Consider the following 15,699-nt stretch of genomic DNA (forward strand, 5'->3'; position numbering starts at 1 on the left):
TAGCAAAGTAAACATTTTTTTGCTGTTTTTTAATTTTAAGTACCTAATTGAGCTTTAGTAAATGATAAATTATTGTTATTTAGTTTTTTTTGTTATTACCTTCTTCAGTAAAATGCTTTAAGTATTTTTGAATGGATAATTTGTGATATCATTGTATGTTTATAATGCACGTACGTTTATAAGCATGTCAGCATTTAGCAATAATGGGCAATAAAAGACATAATTTCCGTATAAAAGTCATCTATACTTCATTATAAATAGTTTAGCAGGTAATTTATGCAAAAAAAATTTTATAGAACATAAAAGTCCAAAATAAGAAAAGATGCAATTAAGATAGAACTTTACATTACTGTCTTTTATGTTGTTGTTTGAACAATTTTGAGCACAACAGATTTTTTAGCCTTTTTATCATCAATTTTTAACAACTTCTTGATTCTTTTTTAACTACTTTTTTCAATTTTTTTAATTTTTTTATAACCTCTTCTTCATGTGATACAATCTTTCTTAACTCTTTTATAACCACTTCTTCACGTGATGTAATCTTTTTTTACTCTTTAATAACAAATTTTTTACAAGAAACAATTTTTCTTAATGCTTTAATAACCACTTATTTACCCAGCAAGCAAACGACGTTGTATCAACGTCTATGGTTGAAGTTTTTAACGTCGGAACTTTCAACGTCCCTTCCACGTTGATAAAGTAACGTTGAACAATACGACGCCGTTTCAACGTCTTGGTGGTGTAGAAAGTTTAATGTTGATTTATAGTTGATAAACTAACGTTGATTATTCAATGTTAAAATGACGTGTCTTTTTAATTTCTATTTGATATCAATGCGGATGATTATTAGGTTTTTTAAAAATGAAAATGGCTATTCGTCCAGAAAAGTGTGCTTTTTTTATTGTTTTTTATTTAAAACTGTTAAAATTTAAAAATTACTCATAATTTTATATAATATTTTACTTGAATTTTGTAAATAGCTATTAACAAGTTATCTTAAGTATATTTTAGATTTATGGATAACAATCAAAGTTATTTTTGGTTTATAATTGCATTTTTTATTTTGCTTATAGAAAGTTGTAATGCCTAAATGCAATTTTAATATTATTAATAATGATTATTAAAAAGAATCCATGTTTTGTTTTGTAACATTGTTTTACACAACTTTAATTACAAACATAGATATTTTTTGTATATTATACAAAAAGTATATATGTTTGTAATTAAAGTTGTGTAAGTTGTACGAATTAACTACTATAGTAGTTAATTCCATTCTACTGCGTAAAACTCAAAACAAGAATGCATTTTTCAGTTATAATTTTATAATGTTTTTTTTTTGTTTCCATGTTTATTTAGTAAAGAAAATGGTCATTTAATAGTCTTTTACAAATTTTTCATTCTCGTGAATCAAATAAATGTGATTAATACGCAATGGGATGGAAAAATTAGGTGAATGAAATAATCTACCACATATCCCATCTCCTATAGTGAATCGTACAATTTGAGATATATGATATTGGTATTTAATAATAGTAAAAATATAATTAGTATAGTTTTTAGTCCAACATATCATAATTATATTAGTCTATTTTAAAGATATTGATACATGAAATTATTTTTTTTCTCCAAATTCATGCATTTTTTATTGTTTTTAAGTTCTAGTTTTGTTATTTCTTTTGATCTACGTAAATTAGAATTGGTACATTAAAAATATTATATATTTTAAACAAGTAAAAAAAGTTCTTTTATGTTTATTATCATGCCATTGCCATTTTGTGTAACTAAAATAAATTGGCTAAATAACTAAAATAACTTTGAAAACATAATTGTAAATTAAAAAATGATTTTTTAAAACTGAAAGCTGGTGGAGTTTACTGCAAAAAGTAATTAAAAACTTGTTTTTGTTATGAAAAAAAATCTCCAGCCATTATCAAGTCATAATGTTGCTTCTCTTTCTACAAATACTATAATAGGCACTGCTCTAAAGAGCTAGCGTCTCTTGCGCCATCTACTAAAATTCATTCTCGTGTTACTCGTCATTTAATTGAGTCTCATCCTTTTTCTGTGACTGTCCTAAATGCTCCAAAAACTCTTACTCTTTTAGTTTTTTTCTTCGAACAATCTTCGAACAGTTCTTTGGAATTGACTTTCTTCATCTTGCTCTCCTGATTCATATAATTTGCAATCTTTTAAGTCGTCTGTCAATCGTTTTCTTGCTCTACAATCTTTATCTTTTCCATAACTTCCAACTCTAATAGTGGTTGCTTGCAGCCTTGTTGGAAGTGAAGATGTTAAAAAAAAAAAAAATACTCTGCTTTAGGCATCTTTTTTTTTTTCTTTCCAAAGACAGTGCTTGATTTATTTTATCTGATTTTGTTACTTAATTTAGATTAAATAAATAATCAATATAACCCAAAGTGACAAAGTTAATCATTGATTTAAAGTAATGGTAAGAGTCTTAATCCAAAATATTGCATTACCATGGTGGGTATTTCATAGTGACAATAAGCCCTTTAAATATATTTTACTATTAATTAATTGAGCTTTATATATCTTGAGAGATTTGATTTTGTGGTTAAAACATCTATTTAAAAATAATTATAAAATTTATGAGTTAATGTGATAAATTTTTAAAGGCTTTAAATAGGTTTACTTTTGAAGTTTTGTGGTATTAGTATAATCGCCTCGAAAAGAAGAATACTCAATTTTTTCTGAGAGCACACTGCTCTCAGAAAAAATTCAAAATATTCAAAAAAAAAGTTATTCTTACCTTAATGGTGATGAATTTAATTTTATTACCTAAACTGTTGGCTAATGATCAATAAAGTAAATTTCAGTTCATGAAAATTTACTAAATTAAAACCATATTTTAACAGTAGTCAAACTAAATATAAATAATGAAGAAGCACAGAACCTTATGGTCAAAACTAAACAAATGAAAAAAAAACTAAATATAACAAAAAAGTATTTTTTTTAATCAGCATAAATAACATATTCTTTTTAATTAAAATAGAAAAGAACCAATGCTGTAGATCAAAAGAAATAAAATAAAATTTAGCATAACATTAATGTATCTTTAAATTAGGCTAAAATAATTATGATGTGTTGGATTAATGTCTATACTAATTAAAGTAAGATTAACACTTTTTTCTGTTCCTAACAGGGGCAGATCCAGGAAATTATTTGGGTACATCTGATTTTTTCACAAACGACTTTTAACCATCCTCCTCCTCTTTAGGAGTGTATGGGGAAAGATTGCAAATATATATATATATATATATATATATATATATATATATATATATATATATATATATATATATATAATATAATATAATAATAACTTATATCATTCAATACATCTTCTATTGCATCATTTATTAAAAGGGGTTGTGATAATATCAGTATATTTGCAAATCATTTTTACATAATGTTTTAACTAATTAATATTTTATTTAGTTATAATATTATAGTTATATTTAATTTAATCACTATCACTTAATACTATTTAATAGTTTGTTTAATAGTATATTGAATAGTCTATTATCACGCCATCTTACATTGAGTGATTTACTAGGGGGAGGTAATAACTCAGAAACTTAAAGTAATTATAAAATTTTTTCATTAAATATAAGATATTTAAGTAAAAACAACTGAAAACTATTAGTTATATATTATATATAACTAATAGTTTCTAGTTGTATACTTTTTATTACATCACTTACCATTATCATAACATCTTTTATTTAATGATTAAATAGGAGGAAGAAGATAGTTTAGACAAAAGTTTAGTAATTTCTTGAGGGGAGGTGATAATTTAGACATATTTTTAAACTGTTTTTACATAATTATATAACTAATTCAGACAATAACAAGTTCGAGCAACTTACAAAGGGGAGGCAATAGTTCAGACAGATAATTATTTAGGTCTGTCAGAATATATTCACAATAACTCAGTGAATTATACTTTTACAAATACTTTCATATTATAAAAGTATTTGAATAATTTTTTTATGTAAATAAATAGCTAATTAGTTAACATTTTTTTATTTTTTATTACAATGACTTTTTTCTTAAATCGCATTTCTAATATTACTTTTATGTAAACTTTATTTCTAAAATTCCTATTTACTAAGCGTTTTTTCTCCTTGTTTATGGTTATCAAGGTAGAACGGACTTTTAGATACACTTCTAATAGTTATAAACCAAAATCTTTATCTTGTTTTGAGTTTTACGCAATGGGATGAAATAAATCAGGCCAATGGAATAAACTACCACAGAACTTGAAGTAATTTATTATATATATATATATATATATATATTTTATGGCTGCCTGTTATAAATAAATGAGCTTAGTTAAATTCACAAAAAATAGTTGTAAAACTTTTCCTGAGCAAATTAAAAAAAAAAAACTGGTTTACTTGAAAATTGTAAACTTCATGTATTTATTTGAAATAATATAAAATTTTCTTTCTCCTTTTCCCAACAGTTTTATTTTCTTGACTAAATTTTAATGATTTTGCATTTATTTTCTAGAATTGATTAAGAGCTGTTATGCAAGAGCAACAGACAAAGAAGTTTGGGCATTATTAGCCTACTGTTTGAAGTATGCACCTTGTCATTTAAATAGAGGTAAACAAAAATCTTACAACCACGAAAAAAAAAAGAAGAAGTTGATAAAAGAAGGTGATAAAGATAATGAAGATGATGATGACTGTGAAGTAGATTAGGACGTTTGAGTCTAATGAGAGTGAAGGTAGTTGCAAAAATGAAAATTAAATTACCTCCCTACCCCCACTTGTAAAACTTTTTAAAAAACATATTTTAGTAAGCTTTTCAAAATATTATCTTTCGAAAGCGTTACATCAGTTCATCGTTGTTTTGATGTTGAATCGATGTTGATATTTCAACGCCGGTTTCTTCATTCCAAATCAATGTCTGTAAAACAATGTCAGTTCAATGTTAATTTATAGACGTTGAATCAATGTTGATATTTCAAAATCGATTTTTTGTTTCCAATTTAACACCTAAATCGACGCATTTTCAACATTGAATCAATGTCAAAATGGTTGCTGGGTATGTGATACAATCTTTCTCAGCAAGCATTTTGAAGTTGATTCAACGTTGAAAATGTGTTGATTTGAGGGTGTTGATTTAAACGTTGATTTGGAAACAAAAAATCAACATTGAAATATCAGCGTTGATTCAACATTGATAAATTAACGTTAAACTGATGTTGATTTACAAACATTGATTTAAGCATTGATTTAGAAACAAGAAAGTGGCATTAAAATATCAACATTGGTTCAACATCAAAAAATATATATTTTTTAAAAGTTTTACAAGTAGGGGTAAGAGGGTAATGTATTTTTCATTTTCACAACTACCTTTGTTTTTGTTTAACTCAACATCACTTTCTACATCACAGGTATCATCTTTATGATTTTCTTTATCACCTTTTATTAATTTTGTCATCGTATTTTTGTGCTAATAGGATTTTCGTTTACTTTCATTTAGGTGCATACTTCAAGCAGGAGGCTAATTATGTACAAGTTTCTTTGTCTGTTGCTTTTGCATAATAGCACTTAATCGATTCTAGAAAAAAACATTCAAAAATAGTCAAGCAAATAAAACTGTAGAGAAAGGAGGAAAAATTTTTAATTTATATTATTTTATATGAATACTTAAAGTTTACAATTTTCATGTTAACTGATTTATTTTATTTTTTGCTTTGATAGTAAGTTTTACACCTATTTTTTGTGAATTTAACTAAATTCATTTATTTTCAACAAGCACCCATTAAAGAAATAATCACTTGAAATTAAACTTTAACACTTGAAATCAAAATAATATCCTACCAATTATAGCTTTGTAAATATTTATTCTTCCATAGGCAATTTCCATCACAGTTACCTTTTCCTTCAAACCAATCAAATTGAACTATGATTTAAGTCTGTTTGTCATCAGACTTAATATGTCAAAAGACAACTTCAACATTTTTCTCTTTAAACTAAAAAACTGATTTTCTTTGCAAAACTAGTAAGTATTATTGATTAAAGAAGTGTTTTCGGAACAACTCCATTATCAGAAACATTTCTTTGTTCTACATTTATTTCTACTGTACTTTCTGACATTTTTGTTTCTATTGTACTTTTTGACTTTTTTCTCCATTGCATTATCCATGATGACATAACAATCAGTACTTTTATTCCTATAATAAATATAATTATATATATATATATATATATATATATATATATATATATATATCATATATATATATATATATATATATATATATATATATATATATATATATATATATATATATATATAATATATATAAACATATATATACATATATATATATATATTAGGGTGCATCCAACGCCCCATACATTCAAAAATTGATCTATCCCTATTCTTAAAACTTTCTATTGGTTCTCACAAGACACCCTGTTAAATTTTTTCAAAATTGAATGATATTTAGGGGGGCCACCTCAAGTCTGAAACTTGCAACAAGACCCTAAACAGAAGGAAAAAAAGTTTTTCAAAAGTATGTCATGTTGGGTCTCAAAAGAAGCGAAACTTTATAAAAATTTCAAAAATAGTTATCATTTTTTTGTTAAAAATACCTTGAAAAATTTTTTTGACAAAAACATGAAAAAAAAGGTTTTTTTTTAACTTTTTGTTAAAAAATAATAATTTTTATGCAATAAAACTTAGAATAATAATTCTTGTGTAAAATTTTGTTATTTTTGAAATTTTTATAAATTTTTGCTTCTTTTGAGACCCAACATGTCATACTTTTGAAAAACTTTTTTTCCTTCTGTTTAGGGTCTTGTTGCAAGTTTCAGACTTGAGGTGGCCCCCCTAAATCTTATTCAATTATGAAAAAATTTAACAGGGTGTCTTGTGAGAACCAATAGAAAGTTTTAAGAATAGGGAAAGATCAATTTTTGAATGTATGGAGCGTTGGATGCACCCTAATATTTATATATATATATATATATATATATATTCAATAAATGAAAATTTATAGACATATCTGCAACCACTAAACCTGTCGAAAAATTTTCTTAAACAATTTTTTATCACAAGGGGCTCCTTTACCTATTTACAAAAAAAGAAAAGAGTACAAATTCAAGTTTGCGGCTGATGCCAATGCATCACCCTGTACCAATCGGCATCTGCCAAAAGTAGACATCGATACCCCTAATATATAATAAACCAATAAATTTCTGAAATAGTTGATGGTTACATTTTAAAGTTGTTTAGAAATAGTACTATAACTAATAGTAAGTAAACATCTAATGAAAATGATAAAAATAATATTTACAAAAGTAAACATTACTAATAATAACAATGATAACAATAATAGTAATAACAATAATAATAAGTTAATTCTTTTTATAAACACAAATAGCTATGTGTACAATGTTAGACTGTTACAAACAATTAAAAAACTGATAAAACGAAAAAACTAACAATGAAATTAAACGATTATTTAAATAGAAAACAAGAAAATAAGAAAAATAAGAAAAAAAATATTTAATATTAAAGTAATAGTATCAAAAAATCTAAAACTATACATTAAACTTTGTATTTTGTTAATTTTTTTTTATTATTTTTTTATTTATTTCTCTTCAATTAAATTATTTATTTAAATTGTTTGTGTTGTTTTCACTTTATTTATTGCTGTTGTTTGTTTTTTCTTCTATTTTAAAATTGTTTTTTTGATTTTTTCTTTTTTCATTTATCTTTTTTCTCTCTTCTTTTTATTGTTAAAAAACACCTCTGCCATTTGCGTTATCATATACTCATATATTATATATATATATATATATATATATATATATATATATATATATATATATATATATATATATATATATATTACACATTAATATATATATATTACACATTAATATATATATATATATATATATATATATATATATATATATATATATATATATATATATATATACATTAATATATATTTATATACATAATATATATTTATATATATATATATATATTCATACATGAAATAATATATATTTATATACATAATATATATTTATATATATATATATTCATACATGAAATAATATATATTTATATACATAATATATATTTATATATATATATATTCATACATTAAATAATTATATACATTATAATATATATATATATATATATATATATATATATTATATATATATATATATATATATATATATATATATATATATATATATATATATATATGAAGACCTCAGTGGAAAAACCGGCGTTGTCACATTTAAAAAGTATTGAAAAAGTATTTGTTGATCATTAATAAATGTCTTTATTTAAAGCAAAGAAAAAAAATTTTTGTATAAAAAATTACAAAATGTTTTGTTTTTGAATAAATTTTAAATAAAATAATTATAATATAAATTTTTTTAAATTGCTTAGTTTTATTTGCTTTAAATAAAGACTTTTATTAATGATCAATAAATACTTTCTCAATACTTTTTAAATGTGACAACGCCGGTTTTTCCACTGAGGTCTTCATATATATATATATATATATATATACATATATATATATATATATATATATATATATATATATATATATATATATATATATATATATATATATATATATATATATATTCAGGGTTGCATGGTTTAAACCAATTAAAAAATTGTTGGTTTAAACTAAATTAATGTTTTTTTAAAAAGATTTGAACTTACAACAGAAAACTAAAACAGGGTTATGTTAACAAGTATAACTAATCTTTAATATAGATATTTTTTTTAAATCCATGATTTTTGTTTCTGTTTTTTTATAGAATAGAGTCCTCAGAGGACTGTATAGACATATTAACTTAGAATAGTTCAATAAACTGCAATTTTATTTTAAAGGTAACTCACCGTCAACGTCACAACAACAAATGAAAAGCTCTCAGCCCAATTCAACATCAGCTGATAAATATTTGAAAATAGATAAGTTTTTCACACAAGCAAGCCTCAAAGAGAAAGATTTATTTGATTTGCAACTTGGTAGATTTATATACAGTACAAACTCTAGCTTCAGAACAGTTGAACACAAAGAATTTTATATATAAAAAATAAAAAATTTATCAATATGCTTTATCCAGGATACACTTTACCTAATAGAACTCAAATTGGAGGAGAAATATTAGATAGGGTTTATGCAAAAGAAATTGAAAAATGTAATGTATTGAATGGTCAAATTGAAGCCATGTCTTTAGATGGCTGGAGTAAAGTACATAATGAACCTATAGTTTGTATCTCTGTAATTACAGATAAAATTAAAATTTTAGTAGAAACAATCAACACTTCTGGTCATTCACAAACTGGTGAATATCTTACACAATTAGCAAGAGAAGCAATAGATTCTGTAAGATGTAAATTTGGATGCACAGTAAAAAGCTTTGTGACTGGCAATGCAGCTAATATGAAATCAATGAGGCAAGTACTGTCATCTGAAAGAGATATTATCATAACTTTTGGGTGTGCTGCTCATATGCTGAATCTTTTAGCAAATGATCTTAACATTGAAAATGTGAGCAAATGTTAAACAAATAATAAAATATATAAGAAATAATCATAAAGCTGGAGCAATTTATAAATTAAATGGAGGAGCAAAATTGCCACTTTCTACTGAAACTCGCTGGAATTCTGTATGTGATTCACTTGAAAAATATGTCAACAACTGGAGTATCATTTTCACAATGTTTGAAAAAATAAAGACTTAGATCCTATGATTGGTAAAAAAGTAAGTGATATACAGAAAAAGCGAAACACAGAAGATTTATTAAAAATATTAAAACCAATTGCAGTAGCTCTAGGTAAGTTGCAAAGAGATCAAACAAAAATAAGTGACACTGTTGAAATTTTTAAAGATTTGATAAACAGTTTATCATTTTTAACAAACGAAAAAAAAAATTGAATCTAGATACCTTCAGACTGTCAATGATGCTCATTTCCTGGCAAACACAATAGATCCTAGATATTTTGGATGTAATCTTTCTGAATATGAAAATGAAGCTGCCATGAATTTCGCAGATAAAGAGTTCAAGAATTTGTTTCCAATAATATTCAAATTAAAAGCCAAATCTGCTCCATTCGATAAAAGCTATTTGTATAGTGAATCTGTTTTAAAAAATGTATCACCAATAGAATGGTGGAAATCTCTAAAAATTGTGGATTGTAACATAATGGATATTGAAGGTTTATTAAATGCACCAGCTTCTAGTGCTGGAATCGAAAGAATTTTTTCAACTTTTGGCCTTGTTCATTCTAAGTTAAGAAATCAATTGGGGGTAGAAAAAGCAGCAAAGCTTGTATTTATATATAGAACATTAAACAATGATGCATTAAATAATTTTAATGAAATATTACAGTAATATTGATTAAGAATATAGTTTACTCAAATAAAATGCATTATACTTTTTTTTAATTTAAAAGGATAACTAAACACGGCATTATTTAATAAAAATCTAATTTTAATCAAAAAAACCATGGTGTCTTTGCAACCCTGTATGTATATATACATATATATATATATATATATATATATATATATATATATATATATATATATATATATATATATATATATATATATATATATAGGTATATATATATATATGTATACATTATATACATATATATATATATATATATATATATATATATATATATATATATATATATATTATATATGGATATATATATGTATACATTAATATATATATATATATTATATATTATAATATATATATTTTATATTATATATAATATATATATTATATATACATTATATACATAAACATATATATATACATATATATATATATATATATATATATATATATATATATATATATATATTTATTTATATATACATTAATATATATTTATATATAATATATATTTATATATATAAGTACACTATTTTATATATATATATATATATATATATATATATATATATATATATATATTATATATATATATTACTATATATTATACATATAAATATATATTAATGTTTATATAATATATATATATATATATATATATATAAATTATATAAATATACATATATATATATATATATATATATATATACATATGCATATATACATATATATATACATATATACATATACACATATATATACACACATATATATATATATATATACATATATATATACATATATATATATATATTATATATATATATATATATATATATATATATATATATATATATATATTAATATATATATATATATATATATATATATTATATATATATATATTATATATATATATATTTATATATATAGAAATATATATATATATATTTATATATATATATATATATATATATATTATATATATATTATATTTATATATATATATATATATATATATATATTAGGGATATGACTTTTTAATTTTTTTTCAAATAAAATGTTTCCTGTATCATAAATCGATGAACTTTTACCTAAAAATCATGAAAAAAGGCCCAAATAGCTGTCTGCAACAAAAAAAGGTCACCCCCAAAATAAAAATTTGATTTACCATTTTTATACATTCATTTTTGACCGATGTTTTAATCTTAAGCTTAATTCTCAGCTTAATTCTATTTATTTCATTATTTTGTTATGAATTTATAAATATAACGCCACACGTTACCATGGCAACGAAACGGCCGTGTGCCGGCAAATACTTGGAATTGTTATGTGATGACGTCATTGTGTTACCACGGTGATATAGACGACTGTAACAGACTATAGAAGATTATAGAACTTAGTAGAACATTCTGGAAGCTCTAAATAATTATATAAGCGAGCTGCTGTCAGAGCTCAGTGTTGATAATGTGAATAGTTCTATGAAGTACTCTGCGTGTAACTGAGCTAATAAGGAACTACTGTAGCGAACTAAAGACGCTGTAAGTGTACGAAGTATAAGTAGTTGTAGCATTATCGTTAGGATACGGACTGGATTATCGAACTGTTATCAACATTGACTGGATTATCGAACTATAATTGGATTACTATACAGTTAAAGTATTTTATTAATTAAACGACTTTATTAAACGGATATTTACGCTCAGCTATCCGTAAAGTCGTAACAATATTATATGATGTCTCACAAGAAAAGTCATACCACAGTAACAAAGAACAAGAAGACTTGGACTAAAAATTTGGTGAGATTTCAAGAGTCACACAGAAGAAGAGGAAGCGTGGTTGTAGAAGAACATTCACTCGATGAAAAATCCAGAATACCACTTCAATTGCAGATCGTAGGAAGATACCAGTTTCTCGGAGCATATGTTAAAGGAAGAAAAGAACGAATAGACCAAATTTCTAAGGAAATTACAAAATTGTGGGACAATAAACTGAATTTTCCACGTGTGTCTGATCAAGTGATAAGAGCAAAGCTTATGAAGGTGCTGAAGGTCTATGATGAATGTGTCAAGCGTGGAAAATATGATGTTCTCAATGCATTATTTGACATCACGAAAGTGAATGGCCAGTGGTTATCCTCGGAAGATAAACGTCTATACCACCTACAAAAAGAAAGTAAAGGACAGGTGGGGTACTCAACAGGACAAGTGGCAAGTAAAGAAACCATTCACCCTTCCAAGAGAAGGAAAGTCCAGTCTGGAACAGCAATACCTTCCACATCACAAGTCCTGTCTACCACAGACAGTGGTACTGAATCTGAAAACTGCAAAAGTAAGAGTGAAGATGATGAAGACGACGACGGTGATAAAGACGATGATGAGGACACTCAGAAAAAAACTAGAAAGCACTACAAAAGTAAATTTGCTGTAAGTATGGTTACATCAAGTGGAGTTTCCACAAAGAAAGCTGCTAAAATATGCAATGTATTATCACAACAAGGTATTGATATTCCAACTCCAAGTCAATCAGCAATTTACAAGTCCATATTCAAAGAGGCAGGTAAATTAAAAAAAGAAATGATACAACAACTTAAAATGGAACAGTGGTCCTTACACTTTGACGGCAAACGAATAGATGATAAGGAATATCAGGTAGTTGTACTTCAGAATGAAAGAACTGACGTGAAACTTGATGCACTGCGTTTAAAAGATGGCAAAGCTGAAACTGTTGCTGAAAAAATTGCCAAACTTATTGATGAATACAATTTGTGGAATTCAATTAAGATGATCATTACTGATACAACAAACGTCAATACTGGGAAGAGAAATGGAGTTGTTGTGAAGTTGCAACGTATGTTTAAATTAAAGGGTGTCACAATACCACAATTTATCGGTTGTCAGCATCACGTACTAGACAGGATTCTCCGTCTGGTGATGGACAAAGAACTTGGGGGTGATACCAAATCTCCAAACATTGAATACCCATTTGTGTCTGAACTGTTGAATAAGTATGATGAACTGAAGGATAAGTTTGTGAATGGAACTGTAGAAATTCTTGATAAATCAGGGTGGAGAGACGATATGAAGTTTTTGTACCATTTAACAAGAGTGTTTAGGTTCTATGAAGAACAAAGAAACTTCCCTCTGATTCACTTTCAGAACATTCCTAATATGAGCAATGCCAGATGGAACTCAAGAGCCATTCTCGCCATTCTGGCGTTCATTCTTATGCCTGAAGCGAGAAAGAATTTGGAGAAGGTTTGCAGGTTCATTTCATATGAGTGGGCAGAACATTGGTTTAGTAGTCAAAAGTACAATGACAATGACTTCAAGAATTTATCTGATGTATTGAAGCCTTACAAAAAGGCATTGCAGTCATTCAAAAATCACTGGAAGAAAGAGCCATCCGTCATCGACATACCACGAAGTAATCAGATAGCTGAACGTGCAATCAAGGTGATGCAAGACCTGTATGCTTCCTGCAGAAAGAAAGACAAACTGCAACTTCGATTCATTCTAAGTAATAAGCGCTAGACTCTTTATGAGACGTGAGCATCATGTGACCCATGTACTAAACACAGTAGGCCTATAGACACAGACAGTTATGTATATTGTTGTACTAGACGCTTTGATACTGTTAATTTTGTAATACTTGTATAATTATATATCACATAATGTTTTTTGTTATATCACAGTACATGTTGCATAAATAAATAAAATAACAACAGGAGTATGACTCTTACAACATCTTCAGCCTTTAATATTCATTTACTGTACAAAAGTGTACCTATTGAAAATTCGATTTTTTGGTTTTGGGGTGACCTTTTTTCAAAATATGTCAAAATGAAACATCTATTCGTTCTTTTTACATAAAAGTTCATTGAATTACGATACAGGCCTAGTAGGTTGCAAAAAAGTCATATCCCTAATATATATATAATATATATATATATATATATATATATATATATATATATATATATATATATATATATATATATATATATATATATATATATATATATATATATATATATATATATATATATATATATATATATATATATATATATGTATATATATATATGTATATATATATATATGTATATATGTGTATATATATATGTATATATCCTTCTCTAGTAAAATAATTTCGAATACCTTTTTCTCTTTTTCAATAAACTCAATTTAAAACCTTTTTTCAAATATCTTATTTATTTTTTTTTAAGTTGGATAAGGCTGGGAGGGAAGGGGGATGGAGTTGGGCGTGGCCCATGTCCCACCTCTAATGTCAATTTATACACCACTTGTATATGATGTAAAATAAGAAAATGTAATTTAAACTTTTTAACACAAAATATAATCAATGTTTTTTAGGTTAAAATATTTATAAAAATGTAACATTTCACTACGAGGGTGTTTAAACGTAACAAAGACATCCACCCTTTAATCTAAAATAGACCACTAATATTTGGAAATGGAATGGAAGCAAAATCAGATTAACTTTTTATGTATAAAGATAACATATTTTATCAGAAAAACACTCTTTCGTTTGAAAAACTTGTATTTTTTTAAAGTTACGATGGTTTTCCGGTACCCCCTCTGGCCCTCTAAACGCCCCTTTTTGTCTATAGAGTTACGTGAACTTGTAGCCTACTCTTACATCTATCTTTTGATACCAAGGCATAGGCATTTGGATAAGATTTGACAAAGTTATAACAATTTCAGTGGAAAAAAAAATTTTTTTGGAACCAGTTTCTTCAATAACTCCATATATCAAAAATTTGCTACTAAAAATGTCATAACTTTTTTTTAAATTGTTCGTTTTTAATAATTTTTTCACCTTTAAAATACTGTACTGAAGGGCTTTCTAATGATATATAACATTCTAGGATATGTTCAATCTAAAAAAATCAGTCCACGTACCTATATATATATATATATATATATATATATATATATATATATATATATATATATATATATCGAATTAATATTGATATTTATATAATATATAAATATCAATATTAATTCGAGTTCACTTTTTACTAATTTATTGATTCTTTTACTAGCACTTTTAGCTTTGATTAGAAACAAAAAAAAAATGTATGTTTGTAATTAAAGCTGTGTAAAACAATGTTATATAACAAAACACGGATCCTCTTTAATGAATATTACTAATAATATTATAATTCCATTTAGGCATTACAACTTTCTGCAAACAAAATAAAAAATGAAATTATAAACCAAAAAAA

General features: G+C 24.9%; 1 long non-coding RNA gene across 1 annotated transcript in view; it reads left to right on the forward strand.

Annotated features, from left to right (window-relative positions):
- LOC136090321 (uncharacterized) overlaps window positions 1-6,194 on the forward strand; it is a 10,885-nt gene extending 4,691 nt beyond the window's left edge. The window contains exons 2-3 of the long non-coding RNA XR_010643345.1: window positions 4,537-4,632; window positions 5,518-6,194. This is a non-coding gene — a long non-coding RNA (uncharacterized LOC136090321). The remainder of the gene's footprint in view (window positions 1-4,536; window positions 4,633-5,517) is intronic.
- The last annotated feature ends 9,505 nt before the right edge of the window (window positions 6,195-15,699 follow it).

Source organism: Hydra vulgaris, chromosome 13 (genome assembly GCF_038396675.1).
Source record: "Hydra vulgaris chromosome 13, alternate assembly HydraT2T_AEP".
Lineage (NCBI taxonomy): Eukaryota > Metazoa > Cnidaria > Hydrozoa > Anthoathecata > Hydridae > Hydra > Hydra vulgaris.